General features: G+C 35.1%; 1 long non-coding RNA gene across 2 annotated transcripts in view; it reads right to left on the bottom strand.

The window, feature by feature from the left end:
* Window positions 1-885: 885 nt before the first annotated feature.
* LOC140602819 (uncharacterized) overlaps window positions 886-19,525 on the bottom strand; it is a 173,428-nt gene continuing 154,788 nt past the window's right edge. For both annotated transcript variants that reach the window (XR_012005744.1, XR_012005743.1), the window contains one exon: window positions 886-1,390. This is a non-coding gene — a long non-coding RNA (uncharacterized lncRNA). The remainder of the gene's footprint in view (window positions 1,391-19,525) is intronic.

Raw genomic sequence — 19,525 nt, 5'->3', positions numbered from 1 at the left:
ATGTTTTATCTTGGTGAATACTCCCTTTATACTTAAAACATGCATATAATGCCATTGTTAGTAGTGTTTGTTGAATGTAAATTGGGTCAAGTTGATTGATGATATTGTTCAGATCTTCTATAACAATACTAATTTTGTATTTACTGTTCAGTTCACTGAAAGAAGGCAAATTGATTCTCCAGTTATCTTTGTCAATTTTTCTTTTTATCCCCTTAGTTCTTTCAGGTTTTGCTTCATGTATTTTGTAGCTCTGTTATTGTGTTCATAAACATTTAGAATTGTTTTGTCTTCCTGATATAATTGCCACTTTTATCATGACCCTTAAAAGCTGTTTAAAGCCATAGGTTTTAATTCAGGCTGATATTGCCTTTGGTCACATAGCTCTCTCAAAAATTTCAGTGGCTTACTATCTGTCTGATTCTTAAAATCCCTATACCAGTAGACACATTTACAATTCTTTTTAAAATATGCCTATGTCTCTCTCAGCTTAAGTCATTACTTTATTTAGGCTTTCATAGATAATTCTTATTCTCTTTTACTGAGCTGTTTTGCCTAATTCAGAGAATTTTTCTGGGGTCCACATTAATCTATTCAAAAGACTTAACAAAAAGTAGATGGTCTCCCCATGATTTTTTTTTTATTTTGCTCTGAGGCTGTCTTAATATTAATACTAAATAGATTTTGTGGTTTATATAAATTATCATTATTTTCTTTTAAATGTTAAGGAAAAAAGTTTTGTTTTCCAATCTGTAAGTCTCAAAAGTTCCCTATTCTGATTTTCATCCTTTCTTTAAAAAAAAATCAATCCTTTTATGAACTCATGTCTTTCTCATAGATCATTATTAAATGCAGCTGATAAATAACAACCAACTCACACTAGGAAGATTCTTTTTTAAAAAAATGTTCATGTAAAGCCTCAATTTTATTATGTCGTTATATATCATCCAAGTTATCCATTGTGTATTTTATGAAATACTGCTGAAAATACAGTTCATTCTTTCTCTAGATTTGTTTCTTCTCTAGCCAACAATAAAAGAAGTGATACACACTTTTGGCTTTTGGTTTAGAAAACCTCTCACTTCCAGTATCTGTTTCACTATTCATCAAGTGAACTAAAATAACAAACAACCCCAACTTGCTCAGTGACTTGCTACATTAAATACTTATTTCTTGTTCATGTTGTGTGAGAGTTGCTGATTAGCTGAAACTCTATGCCAGCTATGGTTCCATTTCATGTATTCTTCATTGATCAAAGTTGAAGAAGTAATCCCAAAATGACATATACTTATTTCAATATCTTGTATTCTTCATCCTTGTTAAGAACTGTTTATAAAATCTCCTGACTTCTAGAGCTCCATGTTAAAGTTGGACAGAAGATTTTGCTTGATATCTGTAAGAGAGAAGTGAAACAGTGGGCATTACTCTCTGAAGAATATAAAAATACTATACCACTATGGTAAATGGGGCAGTGTTAGGTGTACTCTAGTTTATTCTTGCTCTTTTTTGCTCTAAATTTAATGTCCTTCCTAAGTGCTATCCTATTGACCAATAGAGACCTCAAGCTCACCAGTAAATATTTGGTTGTAGATGCACATGGCAAATGAACTCCCCACAGTCTTTCCCTTCCATGGTTAGATGTGCTTGACTTCTCAAAGTGATTAGTGACTTCTCTGATTCTCAAAAATCTTTGTCTAGTCCTTCAATTTTTAAATCTTTTTCTACATTTGTATAATTTCAAATTCTTAAAAGAAATCCCTATTCTTTTTTAAAAATTTATTTACTTATTCACGAGACACACACACACACAGAGAGAGAGAGAGAGAGAGAGGCAGAGACACAGGCAGAGGGATAAGCAGGCTCAATGCAGGGAGCCTGACATGGGACTCGATCCCAAGTCTCCAGGATCAGGCCCTGGGCTGAAGTCAGTGTTTTTTTTTTTTTGTTTTTTTGTTTGTTTGTTTGTTTGTTTTTTTTGAAGTCAGTGTTAAACCGCTGAACCACCCGGGCTGCCCTAAATGCCTTATTCTATAAAACTGCCCCTCATTGCCTTTGAATCCTAATACACCTGTAGTCTGACAGACAAAAAAGATCACATTTAAAGTAACTGCTTGGATGTGGCATGGATCACATTCTATTTGCATGGGCCAAAACATGACCAAGATGAACATCATTGAGATGAGAAGAATCCATGCATATGGGTATGAGTATATGAATATTTACCAAAATAATATAATCTACTACTCTTACCATTCCCTGATGCAATCACTAGGTTATATGTTTGGATTAAGCATTGAAATCCTTCAGCAAGTTTTGGGGATAGACACAATTCCAGTCAATTCAGGGATTGCTATAAGGAAACAAGGATAATCTGTATGGAGCAGTAACTCACATGTGTCCACTAAGATTAATTAATAGCAAATGCAATAGTTGTTCATTTTGTAGTTAAGTTTCAACTGTCCTAAGATAATCTTTTCATATCTTTTTTTGTAAACCAGAATGAAAGATCTCCCTTAAGTGACATCAGCAATATGGCTGAATAAAACATCGCTCATCATATCACTCCCCACAACATCAATAATTTGGCATCCATCCACAGACAAAATTACTTTATAGGAGCTGTGGAACTCAACACCATATATCAAGATCCAGAGAGAATCTTTCCCACCTCCATTGAGTAATAGGCATACCCACTTTGGTCCCAGCTGTGGACGATGCAGAGATCTATAAATGACGTCCAGGAGTCCTTTGCCAACTTTCTCTTAGGCAATCTCCCATGGATGAAAGAGCCTTTGTGGGAAGTACAGCTATTCAGTGGAGAAGCTCCAGAACAGTTGGAACAACAACAAGAATTCTAGGTTTGTATACATTAAAGATGGCAAGAGGAACAGTTTGACTTTATCTGCAACACTCCACATCCAAAGTAGCACAGCTCAGTGCAAAGAAAGACCTCAGCCCATGATTTATTCTTGAGGAGAAACAAAAGCTGTAAGTGAGTACCTGGAATCCCTAGTGCAGGACACTGCCAAAAAGGCCCATTTCTCTCTTGCCTAATGCAGAGCACTAAGTCATGAACTATATCACTGGGGGACAGAAAGAAACTGGCAGAGTAGTAGATAGGACCCTTAGAGGCCATTAACAGGGCATAGATCCTGCTACCTCACAACAAAGACTCTATCAAGAAGCATAGTTATAATAGCTGGGGACATCACAGACAGATTTCCGCAAATGACAAATGGGAAGCCCTAGTTATCTGCTACCTATCCCACATACACCCCATACCATATGACCAGATCCCTGATTCATGCTCTCAATAGCAGTAATAGCAAGCTTTGACAGGCAGCTAATGAGCACATGAAGAAATTCAGCCCAAATCTATGGGTCAGAGAGAGATGACAAACTTGAGTTTTACCTCTGCTCTTGTGAAATCAAAAGAGAGGCTGTCAGCAGGTAAACTGCAGGACTAACAAAGGCATATAAACTTAAGAATTTTGCCACAAGGTGGAGCAAGGAACATGGGGGCACCATATAAATAGGTCTGAGAAAGCTGTCAAGTGCCTAGCACAGTTGATGGGAATTATTTCTCTCCTAAAGTCAGTCAGCAAATAGTAGAAGACACGACTACTATTTTAAATGTAAAGACAAAAGTGCAAGACTTTGAGGAATATAAGAAATCAAGGAAACATGACACTACCAAAGTTTCACAGTAATCTTCCAGGAACCACACCAAAACCATGAAAGTCTGTGGTTAATCTGATAAAGAATTCAAAATACAAGGATTTTAAAAATCTGAACCTCAATGGGCTACAAGAAAACACAGAAAGGCAATTCAGTACAATCAGGAAAATAATACATGAGAAAAATGAGAGGTTTAACAAATATATAAAAATCACAAAAAAGAACCGAACAAATTCTGGAGCTAAATAATACAATGAATAAAATTTAAAAATGCAGTAAAGCATCAACAGCTGTGTGGACCAAGTAGAAGAAAGAATCTATGATTTAGAAGATAGGGCCTTCAAAATTATGTAGTTCAAGGAGAACAACAATAAAACAATGGAAAAGAGTGGAGACAATCTATGTGGGATTCTGCATAGATTTGAGATTCCATTAAAAAAAATAATCTTCTAATTATTGCAGTCCTGTAGAAGAGAAGAAGGGGGAAGCAAGTTTATTTAAAGAAATAATGATTGAGAATTTCCAAAATTGGGGAGATATTTGGATATACACATTCATTAAGTTCATATTCCACCAAACAAACTCAACTTAAAGAGATTTTCTTCAAGACAAATTATAATAAAATTATTAAACAGCAAAAGATTTTTAAAAGTATCTTAAAGGTGGTGAGAAAAAAGAGGCTTATAACTAACAAGGCTATCAGCAGATTTCTTAGAAACCTTACAGGCCAGGAGAGAACGTAATGATATATTACGTTTTTTTAAAGAGCTTTAAAAAAAAAAATCAACCAACCAATAATACTCTGTCCAGCAAAGCTGTCTCCTTCAGCAGCCCAGGTGGCTTAGCAGCTTAGGACCACTAACCCAGGGCATGATTCTGGAGACCTGGGATTGAGTCCCACGTTGGGTTCCCTGCATGGAGCCTGCTTCTCCCTCTGCCTATGTTTCTGCCTTTCTCTCTGTGTGTGTCTCTCATGAATAAATAAATAAAATCTTTAAAAAAAATGGAGAGAAAAAGACTTCCAGATGAAGAAAAACTAATGGTCATCACCACTAGACTTTCTTTATAAGAAATATTGAAAGGAATTCTTCAACGCTAAAATTAAACGATGCTAATAAGTAATGTCAAAAAATGAAAATACAGCTGAGTGAAGTAAGTCAGTCGGTGAAGGACAAACATTATATGTTCTCATTCATTTGGGGAATATAAATACTAGTGAAAGGGAATATAAGGGAAGGGAGAAGAAATGTGTGGGAAATATCAGAAAGGGAGACAGAACGTAAAGACTGCTAACTCTGGGAAACGAACTAGGGGTGGTGGAAGGGGAGAAGGGCGGGGGGTGGGAGTGAATGGGTGACAGGCACTGGGGGTTATTCTGTATGTTAGTAAATTGAACACCAATAAAAAATAAATTAAAAATAAATAAATAAATAAATAAATAAATAAATAAATAATAAAAAAAAATAAACCCACAAAAAAAAAATCTTCATGAACTGTCGAGCGCTCTACGAATGTACCAGTTACTTTTATTATAGTCTTATGATAGTCTTAAAGTATAGACTTTATTATAGTCAAAAAAAAAATGAAAATACATAACTGCTAAAAGCAAGTATATAGTCAAATTCAGAATACATTAATACTGTAATATGATGGTGTATTAAACACATAACTCTAGTGTAAAGGCTAAAGGAGCAAAATCCTTTATAAGAACAAAAGTCTCTTATTAACAATATCTATAGATACAATAATTCGTTAATGAATACCTAATATAAAAATAAGTAAATTGTGAATCAAAAACATAAAAATGGGAGGGGGAGTAAAAGGGTAAACTTCTGGTATGTGATCAGAATTAAATTGTTATCAATGTAAGATAGACTTCCATATTTAAGCATGTTTTATTTAAGCCTCATGGGAATAACAAAGCAAACATCTACGGCAGATACACAAAGATAAAAGAAGAGAATCAAAGCATATCACCATGGAAAACCAATTCACAAAGGAAGGAAGCAAGAGAAAATGAAAAGAACAAATGAAGAAACAAGATTATAAAATAGCCATAAAATAATAAATGAGATGATATTAGTAACTCCTTACTAACAAAAATTACTCAAAATGCAAGTGGATTAAATTATCTAATCAAAAGGCTTATAATGGCTGGATGGAAAAAAAAAAGACCCACTATAAGCTGCCTACATGAGATTCACTTCAGCTTCAAATATACATAGGCTCAAAGTGAAGGGATGGAAAAAGTTATTTCATTCGAGTGGAAGCCAAAAGAGAGCAGATACAGCTATACTTACATCAGACAAAATAGACTTTAAGCCAAACGCTGTATTAATACACAATGAAGGTTATTATATAATGATAAAGGGTTATTCACCGAAAGTATATAACAATTATGAATATATATACACCAAACATCAGAGGACCCAGATGTATTAAACAAATACTAACAGATCTGAAAGAAGTACACAACAATACAATACTAGTAGGGGACTCCAATATCCTTCATTCAATAATGGCTAGATTATTCAGACAGAAAATCAATAAAGAAACATTGGACTTGAACTATACTTACACAAAATGGATCTAGCAGACACACAGAACATTCCAACAAAGAGCAGCAAAATACAGTCTTCCAAGGACACATGGAACATCTTCCAGGATAGGTCATATGATAGGTCGCAAAACAAATTTTAGCCAATTCAAGAAGACTGAAATCATACCAAGTATCTTTACTGATCACAATGTTATGAAACTAGGAATCAACAATATAAGGAAAAGTGGAAAATTTATAAATATGTGGAAAGCAAATAACACTCCTGAACAACCAATGGGTCAAAATTCATTTATAATAACACGAAAAACAGTAAAATACTTAGAAATAAATTTAATCAAGGAGAGGAATATCTGTACACTGAAAAATATAAGGCGATGAAAGAAATTGAAGAAGACACAAATAAATGGAAAGATATCCTGAGTTCAAGTACTAGAAACATTATATTGTTAAAATATCCATCCAATCCAAAGACACCTATATATTCAATGCAATCTCTATTAAAATTTCAATGTCATTTTCCACAGACATAGAAAAACAATCTTAAATTTGTATGAAACCTCAAATAGCTAAAGCAGTTCTGACAAAGAAGAACAAAGCTGGAGGCATCACATTTCCTAATCAGACTATTTTATAGAGCAATAGTAATCAGAACAGTATGATATGAGCATAAAAATAGATACATAGACCAATGGAACAGCATTGACAACCCAGAAATCAATTCTCCCCTATAAGGTCACATCATATTTCACAAAAAAGCCAAGAATACTGAGTGGAGAAAGGATAGTCTCTTCAATAAATAGTGCTGGTAAAACTGAATAATCACATATAAAATATTAAATTGGACCCCTATTTTATCCTATATACAAACATTTACTCAAGGTGGATTAAAGACTTAAACATAAAACCTGAAACTGTGTTAACTCCTAGAGAAAAATATAAGTAATAACATTTTCATATTGGTCTTGGCAACAATATTTTGGATATGACACCAAAATCACAAGCAACAAAAACAAAAGGAAATAAATGGGACTATATCAAAAAGTTTCTACACAGCAAGAGGAACAATCAACAAAATAAAAACACAACCTTTGGAATGGGGACAATATTTGCAAACCAAATACTTGATAAGAAGTTAATATCCAGAATATATATAGAACTCATACAACTTGATAGCAAATAAATAAAAAACAACCTGATTAAAACATGAGAAGAATGGAATAGACATTTTCCTAGAACAGACTTCTTAAAAATGGTCAAAGAGGTACATGAAAAGATGTTCAACATTACTAATCATGAGGGAAATGAAAACCAAAACCACAATGAGATATCACCTCACATTTATCATAATGGCTATCATCAAAAAGACAGGTGATAAGAAGTGTTAGGAACCTTTATACATTGTTTGTAGGAGTGAAAATTGGTGTAGCCGTTATAAAACAGTATGGAGATTCCTCAAAAATTTAGGACTAGAACTACCCTATGACCCAGCAATCCTACTTCTGGATATTTGTCCAAAATATTTGAAATCAGGTCTTGAAAAGATTTTTGCAGTTCCATGTTCATTGCAGCATTATTCACAATAGTCAAGACATTGAAACAACCTAAGTGTCTGTCTACAGATGAATTGCTAAAGATGTGTGTGCATACATATGTGCATATTTATGTATAATAAACATACATATGCATATACACAATGAAATATATTATTCAGTCACAAGAAAAAAAGAAATCCAGCCATTTGCAACAACATGGATGGACCTTGAAGGCATTATGCTAACTGAAATAATTCAGAGAATGATAAATGCTATACAATACCACTTATATTTGAAATTAAAAAAAAAAAAATCAAACTCAGAATAGTGGTTGCCAGGGGCTGAGTGTTAGGGGAAATGACATGGTGGTCAAAGGGTACAGACTTTCAGTTTTAAGATGAATATGTTCTGGGGATCTGATGCATAGTCGTGATAGTTAATAATACTGTATTATATAATTGAAAGTGCTGCTAGCATAGATTTTTAATGGCCACACCAGAAAAAGAGAGATTATTATTACATGAAGTGAGGAAGGTGTGAACTAACCCTACTGTGGTAATTGTTTCTCAATATATGAGTATCAAGTTATCACCTTGTTCACTTTAAACTTACACTATATGCCAAATATATCTCAATAAAGCTGAAAAAATTTAAAATTTAAAAAATTCCAAGCATATTCTTAAGGATACTTATTTGAACTAAATACACAAAGTGTTGAAACTCTACTCTCGGGATCCCTGGGTGGCGCAGCGGTTTAGCGCCTGCCTTTGGCCCAGGGCGCGATCCTGGAGACCCGGGATCGAATCCCACGTTGGGCTCCCGGTGCATGGAGCCTGCTTCTCCCTCTGCCTGTGTCTCTGCCTCTCTCTCTCTCTCTGTGTGACTATCATAAATAAATAAAAATTAAAAAAAAAAAAGAAACTCTACTCTCAAAAGAAAAACACCTCTATTCTCAATCAAAATTTGGTATATCATGTAAACAACCTTTATCATCAAATACTAGTTTTCTTGGAGGGTTTGTTTGGCCCCTAAACTAGCACTTTCATGTTAGTGAATGTTACTCATAGTCCACAGGGCACCCCTGTCTCTCTGTAAACTTTACATGTGCTTAACCAAGAATTTAAAAGCAATAGTTTAACAAGAAAGTGCTACTTCTCCCTAATAGTGTTCCCAGGTCTTTGTCTACTGTAGTTAAAAATCATACTTTTGAAGCAAGGATCTGGAGGGAACATTTTACCTGATTATAGTCAGTAATACACAAAACCTGCCAAACATCCTTAGGAACAAACCAAACAACCTAATTCAGGTGGCCGAGAAGCTACCTCTTCAGAGTTGTCCCCTTCTGTGCCATTTTAATTACTTTCTGAGTTTCACAGAAAGCTGACATTTTCAATGAAGACATCGCCACCAAGGCAGAGCAAATCCATGGCTGTATACAGCCTCACATTTCAGGCTTCTACAAATATTTTTAGCTGGATCAAGTCCATAGTGCTACATATGCTCTATTTACATCCATTCCCATGGAAACAGATACCATATCACAAACACGAAATTATAAATTCACCGCTTGATGACAGGAAAAAATAAGAAAATAAAAATTTTCTTTGGCTGGAACAACAAGAGCTCTTAGTTGAACAAAAACAACAAACCTGGTGGTAGGAGCAAGGAAAACATTGGAAACAACAAAAGTTATCTTTTCTTTGAAAAAATTAAGTTTTCCCAAGAAGAAAAAATATAGTTTTGAAGCTGAAATTGATCTATTAGACACAAATTTAATGAGAAAATAATAATTCCAAGTGATGTCAGCTAACAACATAACATGGAAACTCTTTCATCTGGCCTTTTAGGCTTATCTAGGATTTGATTCCAAACCTACATGGTAACATCAAACTTTAGGATGTTTTCTTTTTCTTTTTGTATATTTTTTTTATTGGAGTTCAATTTGCCAACATATAGTATAACACCCAGTGCTCATCCCGTCAAGTGTCCCCCTCAGTGCCTGTCACTCAGTCCCCCTTTCCCCCCCCAGCCACCTCCCCTTCCACTACCCCTTGTTCGTTTCTCAGAGTTAGAAGTCTCTCATGGTTTGTCGCTCTCTCTAATATTTCCCACTCATTTTCTCTCTTTTCCCCTATAATCTCTTTCACTATTTTTTATATTCCCCATATGAGTGAAACCATATAATGTTTGCCTTTCTCTGATTGACTTACTTCACTCAGCATAATACCCTCCAGTTCCATCCATGTCGAAGCAAATGGTGGGTATTTGTCGTTTCTAATGGCTGAGTAATATTCCATTGTATACATAGACCACATCTTCTTTATCCATTCATCTTTCGTTGGACACCGAGGCTCCTTCCACAGTTTAGCTATTGTGGACATTGCTGCTAGAAACATCGGGGTGCAGGTGTCCTGCCATTTTACTGCATCTGTATCTTTGGGGTAAATCCCCAACAGTGCAATTGCTGGGTCGTAGGGCAGGTCTATTTTTAACTGTTTGAGGAACCTCCACAGTTTTCCAGAGTGGCTGCACCAGTTCACGTTCCCACCAACAGTGCAAGAGGGTTCCCCTTTCTCCACATCCTCTCCAACATTTGTTGTTTCCTGTCTTGTTAATTTTCACCATTCTCACTGCTGTGAGATGGTATCTCATTGTGTGTGTGCGTGTGTGTGTGTGTGTTTAAGATTTTATCTATTCACGAGAGACAGAGAGAGAGAGAGAAGGGCAGAGAGGCAGAGACACAGGCAGAGGGAGAAGCAGGCCCCATGCAGGGAGCCCGACGTGGGACTCGATTCCGGGGCTCCAGGATCAGGCCCTGGGCTGAAGGCAGGTGCTAAACCTCTGAGCCACCCGGGCTGCCCATTGTGGTTTGGATTTGTATTTCCCTGATGGCAAGTGATGCAGAGCATTTTCTCATGTGCTTGTGGCCATGTATATGTCTTCTTTGGTGAAATTTCTGTTCATGTCTTCTGCCCATTTCATGATTGGATTGTTTGCTTCTTTGCTATTAAGTTTAATAAGTTCTTTATAGATCTTGGATACCAGCCCTTTATCTGATACGTCATTTGCAAATATCTTCTCCCATTCTGTAGGTTGTCTTTTAGCTTTGTTGACTGTTTCTTTTGCTGTGCAGAAGTTTTTTATCTTGATTAAATCCCAATAGTTCATTTTTGCTTTTGTTTCCCTTGCCTTCATAGATGTATCTAGCAAGAAGTTGCTGTGGACATTTTCTATCCACTTTCTATGCAATTCAAGTCAAACTGAACTGTTTAGTTGTGCACAGTGTTTGTACATTTCTGCCAAATGTATTTTGCTCCTGTTTTTCCCCTCTCAATAATTTAACCCATCACCTCCATAATTTAAAATCCTACCTATCCTTCAAGTCACACCTCAAATGGCTTTCATTTAGAAGCCTACCTTCATTGCCTTAGCCATACAAAAGTTCCTTCCTATGTGGTTCCTTATTTCTAACCCTCTCATAAGCCCAAGACTCTACTTTGAATTGCCTTTCTCTCTTAGGGCTTTTTTTTCCCCCTTCATCATCAGACTGTAAGCAAATATACAGACTTTGAAAAACACACACCATTAATGTTTACGAAACGTTACTGAAAGTAGCAAGCAATGGAGAGGTTAAGTTTTTCATCTCTATAAAAATTGAATCTAAATGTATCACATCCATGTAGAATTTAAACTGAGGGGACACGGTACTTGTAAATCTCAGTGCTGCATTGAAGTGAATGAGCAAATAACTCATTGGGAACACTCATATTTCATTCAGAATTGTTCCATAAGCCATGGTGAGAAGGGTTGATGCTCCAGCATCTTCCTTTTATAGATAAGAAAATGTATGTGCAGAGACGCTGTATGGTTTACCCAAGTCACAGTGGAATCAGAGCTAATGCTAGGATTAGAGCTGACAGCTTTCAGGTCAACAGCCTCATTCACTCAGCTGTATCTCTTAAAAAGCATTTCTAAGCTTCTGATGGAGTGGTTCTGAACTCGACCATGATACTGAGTAGTTTTGTTTTTCATTTGAGTAGTTCACATACCTCGATGTCCCCAATGAAAATGAGTCTGATAATTTGTAGCATTAAAATTATTTTAAATAGCACAAGTCCCACATTCCTCATGTATCAGAATAATGCAGATTAAGAATTTTAAGTCATTAAAAGGGCACTCTGAACCTTTTCCAATGAAGTGATAAAAAATACTTCCCAGAACAGTGGCAGTCACAGAATGCACATATTATAACTAAATATTGATATATAATAATTGAGCTAAAGTAAACTGCAATGAAAGTAGCAGATAAACAATTCAAGGAAACAGCAACACAATTTAATTGTATTATGATTGCTTTGTAATAATTAAACATCAAAGTCAACGTGTATAAAAGGATACTTCTGAAGCAGCCGCACAAATTGCCTCAAAGCCAACTTTGTTTGAAGATAAGCTGTAAAGTCTAATAAAAAGAAAAATTAAAAGGCCCCCTGTGTAAAAAGGTTTGGAAATTGAATGGAAGTTTAAATAGCTATTGAACTGTATAAACTGTGGGGGGGGATTTTTCCATAAACTTCAAAGAATTTTCAAACAATTCAATATTATACCTTTTCCACCTAATTCCCCAAATTATTAATAAAAATTTCTAATAGACTACAGTATCTAAAAGAATCAGGGAAAATTAAATCCTGAAAGTTACAAGAACAAAGAAAGGGCATGCAGGTCCTCATTAGTGAGAAAACGTATCATAGTTTCACTTCTGTGATGGGAAATAATGTCTGCACAGCCACCCACCCAAGTAGCAGTTTCCAAGGCCTATGTCTTTTAAAATGGACAGATCACAAATAATGTGACCCAATTTTCTGCCCTGTTTTTACAAACCAGCAAAATTTTGTAAGTTCTAGAAAACCCTAATGTTACTCTGTAAAATTGCAAGTGTCAAGTGTTTTTATGGCAACACAAAGAGTTCTCTATTGAGACAAATACTGGGCAATTTTTTTCCTAAAATCTATTTAGCCAATTCTAGTGCTGGGAGGTAAAACAATTAAAATTGAAAGAAAACTTAATATGTTATAGGTATCATTTGAATACTAGCTACTTGAAAATAATGCCTGTGGTGGTGTACTTTTGTTATTATTATCTTTCTACATTTTTCCTACAACTGGTGACATAAATGCACCCTTTCTTCCCATCTAAAAATTATCCCCAAAGAAAACAAGGTTTCCTTCTTAGGATAAATCTATAAATCATGTCATAATAAATCAGGACTGAGATACACAAAGTCACCTTCAGAATTCTGAATGCCTTCCAACTCAGGAAGTCTTATTAACATATCCAAACACAGTCTGCCTGAGACAGAAGCAGAGTTGGTCAGCTCTGTAATCATAGATAAACCAATAAGCAAAGTGGTACCTTCAAGGACTACTCAGACCAGCATGTTTCCATAGCTGAGGAGGTCTCGAATTTGCTGCACTTTGGCTCAGGGTGTGGTCCCGGGGTCCTAGGATCGAGTTCCTCATCGGGCTCCCCAGAGGGAGCCTGCTTCACCCTCTGCTGCCTAAGTCTGCCTCTCTCTGTGTCTCTCATGAATAAATAAATAAAATCTTAAAAAAAAAGAAAGAAAATGAAAGAATGAACAAGGCCATTGGAAAAGAAAGTATCTAAAACCTACTGAGATACAAGGTGAAGTTTGAAACAATAAATTCCTAAGACTTTTTTTCTACTTTACTCTCAACCTTTCTTGTGCATCCACTGGTCACTATGGAAGAAAGAAGAATTGAGGGGAGGCTGGAAAAATTTTGGTAATTTATTAAATGAAACTTTGCTTGACCTCTACAGGGTGTCATAAAAATGTGGCTAAATTAGCAACAGCAGCAGCATCTTTATCATCATCAAAATTTCCTCCACCCAACTGATCTCTGCTTTAATTTACATTAATTCAAAATACTACGAGCCATAGCTGTATAATGAATAAGGATAATGCCTGTATATCTTAACTGAGTAAGTGAAATAAAGAGAATGAATCTCGAAGTATACCACAAATAGAGGTACTCATCAAATATTGTCTTTTTTTCCCCCGTATCACAAGGAATCAAGTACCATACGTGCAAGAGTTGTGATCATAATCCTTATGATAGAAGAGCTCTTTTTATTTACTATTTATTAAATGTTAAATACCTGAATATATTTTTACTCTATATGCATTATAAACTAATAATATCCAAATCATAGCTTAAAAGTTTATGATATAATTTTTAAATCTATCCAATATTAAGGAAAGAAAAATCAAACAGGGGCATATAAACATAGTAAAAAAGAGTTGCCTCACATATTCCTCAGAGTCAGAGTTTCTTTCATTGTTTATATGCATGTCCTCTCTAAGCTTTTAATCTCTACCTTTTGTAGAATTAGACATTTTCTTAGTTTGATCAAGAAATAACCTATGTGAGATCAGCATGTAACTAATATTTTCTCATGTTCAACCACTTTGGGTTCAAAATAAGTAACACAAGCTGTAATAACTCAAATTTTAGTTGTACATTGCTACCTCCTGTCTAGTCCTAGATTATTTTTTTTTTTTAGTCCTAGATTTCTAGTCTCACCCCAAGGTTATCATCTTTAGGGTATCTCAGTGGTGTTAACTGACACTTGATTTTCCCTCAGTTTATCATTCATTCCACACATAGGTTTGAGCACCTTGTATGTACTAGACAAATCCCTTCACTAACCTCTACCCCTAAAAGATGATGATACCTATAAGCTCCTTCCACTGATCTATTTTGAAACAATCTTTATTATCTACTTGGGTCTCCCACTTCTCAGAAGTTCCAAAGAAGGAGGTGACAAAAGTGGAACTGAATGCACTTTCATCCTTACGGGGCTGAGGCTATCCTCCTCTGTGATCTGAGGAAGATACTCATTTTTTAAAGCTCTGTGTCATCTCTCATTATCTGACCACTGAGTTGTGTCTCTACCTAAGAGAATCCCTTATAAAAATTAGACTTTTTTAGCTTCTACCTGCAATCTTTGTTTCAATAAGGCTCATACCCAGGCCTCTGAGTTTTAACAGAAAATACTCACCCTCCCTCAGTCTCTGTCTTCAGGAGCTTACCTTTTCCAGTTTCCTTTGTCCAATTCAAGCCAATGTATCCAAATAAAAGCCTGGGAACCATTTTCCCTACTACTTTATTACCTGCTTCCAACTTTAAATTACAATTTTGTCTTAGAGACAGCTCTATTTGTAAAGTTAGAAGCAAAACTGATGCATATAAATAGTGAATAATATTTGACAGCATAAAAAAGTTACTTTCTACATATCCTAAGTTAATACAAATAAAAAATATAATTATTCAGTTTTTAAAAACTGTGAATCTAATCTAAAATAACATGAGGCTGGCTTTTTGCAAATAGTCAAGAGCAATCTACAAGAATGAGGAAATGACATGATGAAGTAGATCACAATGTTACTGGATGGGCATGCTTTGGCTAGATCTCAAGCAAGCCACAGGAGTAGTTAAACTAAGGAATAAAGTGCATTTCTAATGAAAGGAGCATATAGTTCACATAGTTAAAATCTCTGCCATCCTTGCCACAGATCATTGGATCAGATTGGGCATCAGACTAAAAATCTATACAATCTATACATCTGTATAGATTACTTCCAAACTAACTCAAAAGCTAGCGGTCTCTTACAGGTTGATATTGACCAGTGGAGTCAATGAAATTCAGCTTCTTGGGGAGTTTGAATGTATGAGTTATAGAGAGAGCTAGTAGATTTTAGAAAAGACTGAAAGACATAAGCCAAAACATATAAAGAAAAAAAAGTAGAGAAGATTGATAATGAGTTGAGAGTCATCTAGTCCCCATTCCAATGTAGGGGCAAGAGGAAGGGTGGGAGAGTGCAGGTGGCAGGAAAGTTGACAGTTAGTGCTCACTAAATGCCAGGCACTACTCTAAGTGCTTAACAAGCAGTAATTCATCCATTCTTTAAAAACGGTGAGAAAGATACCATTTTTATCTGCATTTAGCAATTGTGGCACCTACCTGATATCTTAGAGCTGAAAAGGGGTTGAGGGTATGGGCTCTGAGACAGACATCCTGGGTTTGAATACTTGGTGAGAACCAAGTGAGTTAATATAATAATCACTATATAAATGTGTAGCAATTACAAAAATATAACTACATATGGAAAAATGTCAAGCCAGTTAGTTATTAGTCAGTGTTACCAGAGAAACAGGCCAATAGGATATATAGATATATACATATAAGGGAAGATTTATTTAGGAACTGGCTGACGTGGTTAGGGAGGCTACGGAGTTCCACTATCTGCTACCTGGAGAACCAGGAAAGCTGGTAGTAGAATTCATTCTGAGTCCAAAGGCCTGAAAACTAGAGGAGCTTATGGAGTAGCTCCCAGTTACATGACTGAAGACCAGAGATCCTAAAAGACTGTTGGTGAAAGGCTGAAGGCCCAAGAACCAGGAGCTCTAATGTCTGAGAGCAGAAGATGAACACTCCAGCTTGAGAAGAGAGAGCAAGAACTCTTCCTTACTGTACCTTTTTGTTCTATTCAGGCCCTCAGCGAATTAGAGGATGCCCATCACATTAGTGAGAGTGGGTCTTTATTCAATCTACTGATTCAGAATCTGGTATCTTTTAGAAACCTTCACAGACACATCCAGAAATAATATTTTACCAACTCTCTGGGCATCTTTTAGTCCAGTCTAGTCTACACATAAAATTATCTATGACAGACTATATGTGTATGCTTTTAAAAAATATATTTTGTTTATTTATAAAAATCAGCATATTAATTAATCATCACCCTTCTATCTTATCACTAATAATTATTAGAAGTACTTGAAAATTGAAATTTGGAATCTTACAGTTTATATTTAAAATTTCTCAAGTGAGATATTGATAAATTATACTTATGAAATAAGTAGTCATTTCATAACGTTTTAGTACAGAGATACAGAAAAATGCTTGAGAAAAAGATCTATTTTATATGTTTTAAAGACAATAAGTAGAGGAAATGTATACAAAATTAAGATTAATATAATTTTTAAGTAGAGTCTTTGCAAATACCAAAAAAATAAAAGGTTGGATTTAAAAACAGAAGTCAGAATTATAACCCCATTTTTTTCTCAGTTATGTGCATAATCAGGTAGTAGAAAAGCCTGTTCTTAAATTGCGTAGACACTGCATCAAATTGCCCAAGAGTAATAGTATCATTTCTATAGCAATAGGAATAATTTTTTTTATCCTATTTAACATTTCATATAGCAAGTTACTCCTGCATTCAACTGTAATGTACCTGTAAACACAAGTTGATAAAGCAGAATGGGCAAAATTCAGCTCGATCCCAGTCTGGAGCTATGGAAAAATGAATTTATTTCTCTGTTTCCTGACCCAACTGAGATAAGAGAGATTTCAATTACAATGACATTTTATTTAATTCACATGTGTTTTTCAAGCACTTGGAGCAGAATTATATATTGTTTGATCTAATACCAAATTTATGTATCCTTTCTTCTATACCAGCTGGTTGCTCAAGTTCCAAAACAAATCATCTCTTATTTAATATGAAGTGTAAAGAAGGAAAGATTATTTCTGTAGTTTCTTTTCTTTCCATTGACTTACAATAAAACAAAAGAAAGCAATGGTGCATACAATCATGACTGAGAAAACATCCCCAAAAAGGAATGTTTTGTAAACATCAGAAATTCTCTACCCGAATGAAACATAATGAGCTGTTCTTCCTGAACATGAATTGGAAGAAGACAAATTATAAGATAGTATTGTAAAACTGCTGATATCACTTTTCAAACCCCAATTTTGTTCCTTTTCTGATTTAAATAAACTTGAAAAGTCAGGTTTATTAGTCCTGAAACACTAAATTTATGTGCACTGAGTAGAAAGAAAATCACCCTTACAGATTTATCAGCTTTAACAAAAAGGGCTGAATTAATTCTTAAATAAAAATTTCAAAAATTATATCAAGTTTCAGGTATACAATAACATAATTTAAATTAGACTAGTTTATTTGAATATCACACAAAAACAATTTGCCAAATTTTGACCCACAAAAAAACAAATGCCCAATTCCCAGGCTTTGATTGACATCTATTCTTTGAAGGAAAGTTCAATTGTTACTTATAACAGAAATTATAATATTTAGGTCTATTATGTAAATTTGAAGATATGGCATTCATGCGCAGCTTAAGATAATTAGATTTGGGTCCTTAACTATTACATCACATTGATACTGGCATTAACTCTTGAGAGCAGAAAGAATAAACAATCTGCCAGTAGAATTATTTTCCTAAAAAAAAAACATCTGATTGAAATGGGAGGTTCTAAATCATCTGTTACTCAAAACTAGATAAACAGAACTAGGCAAATGAGTTACTTATTTCTATGATGAACCAAACAAAATAGTAGTGAGCTCGAGCTGGCTCATACCAGATTATGAATCCTGATTATTTAATTTTCAAAAAATTTTCAAGCTGGTTGTTAGACACAGCTATTATTAAAAATCAAATTACATACATTTACAATTCAGTATATTTTGCATGTATTAAATACTCAAACCTCATCACCTCCCAATTATTTGAGTGCATCTTACAATCATCTTTGATAACTGATATTATTGATCTCTCTCATTTCTACATGGATAAAATATTGTAGTGGCCATTGCACACATCTTCCCAGTTCCAAGTTATTTGACTTAGCTAAAGTCAGCCATTGCAAGAATATTTATATTGCATTAATTAGCAAACATTACAAATCAAGGCATGTTGGGGCAGAGTAAAAGTTTATTAGTGGCTGTATCTGTTACATTGTGAATAGACAAAATATTAGGGTATCTTCTTCCAATATTTAAAAGCTATTATCTGATTCAGCAAAGAAGTTGGTCATGTCACTGGCAATTGAGTGAAATTCCAACATGTATTTGTAGTTTCATTTTATCTTTTTTTTTTTGAACACAAGTAAAAATATCCACCAACAGCATTATTGAAATACAAGCATCCTGGGATCCCTGGGTGGCGCAGCGGTTTGGCGCCTGCCTTCGGCCCAGGGCGCGATCCTGGAGACCCGGGATTGAATCTCACGTCGGGCTCCCTGCATGGAGCCTGCTTCTCCCTCTGCCTGTGTCTCTGCCTGTCTCTCTCTGTGTGACTATCATGAATAAATAAAATCTTTAAAAAAAAAAAAGCATCCATGAGTTGCAACTACAGCTTGTCTGTAGATATACACATTTGGCAAAGACCAAACAAAACATTTTGTTAGAATCAATTGGCTATATGGAACCTACAGTAAAGATTATTGCGTACTTCACTATTTGTTAACTGTGTGCTACACATCCTTTGTATCTGTAAAACATACATTTACATATATGCACTGTTTTGTTTTGTTTTGTTTTGTTGTAGGGAAACCAGTTGTTATTTTTTTACCAACACACTAGAAATTTCTGTATCACTGTCTTGGCCTAACACAGGTGAATGAGTTGTTTTTGTTGTTGTTGCTTTTGTTTTTTTCTTAAGTGTTCTGAACCTGTACGGAGCAGCTGAATCTGCTCGAAGTGAGTAGCATCTGGCTTTTCTCTAAATAGAGTCCCCGGGTGTTTGCCAGTTAGGTGAAGGAATCTTCTCTGTCACAACTGTGCCTGCGTTTGATTGCATAGAAAAATTTATTATAAACTGAAGTCAACAAATGGCAGATAAGGTAATTGCTCTAGTTAAATCATCGATCCCAACAA

Source organism: Canis lupus, chromosome 13, assembly GCF_048164855.1.
Source record: "Canis lupus baileyi chromosome 13, mCanLup2.hap1, whole genome shotgun sequence".
NCBI classification, from domain to species: domain Eukaryota; kingdom Metazoa; phylum Chordata; class Mammalia; order Carnivora; family Canidae; genus Canis; species Canis lupus.
This window is presented reverse-complemented; position numbering and strand designations above follow the sequence as displayed.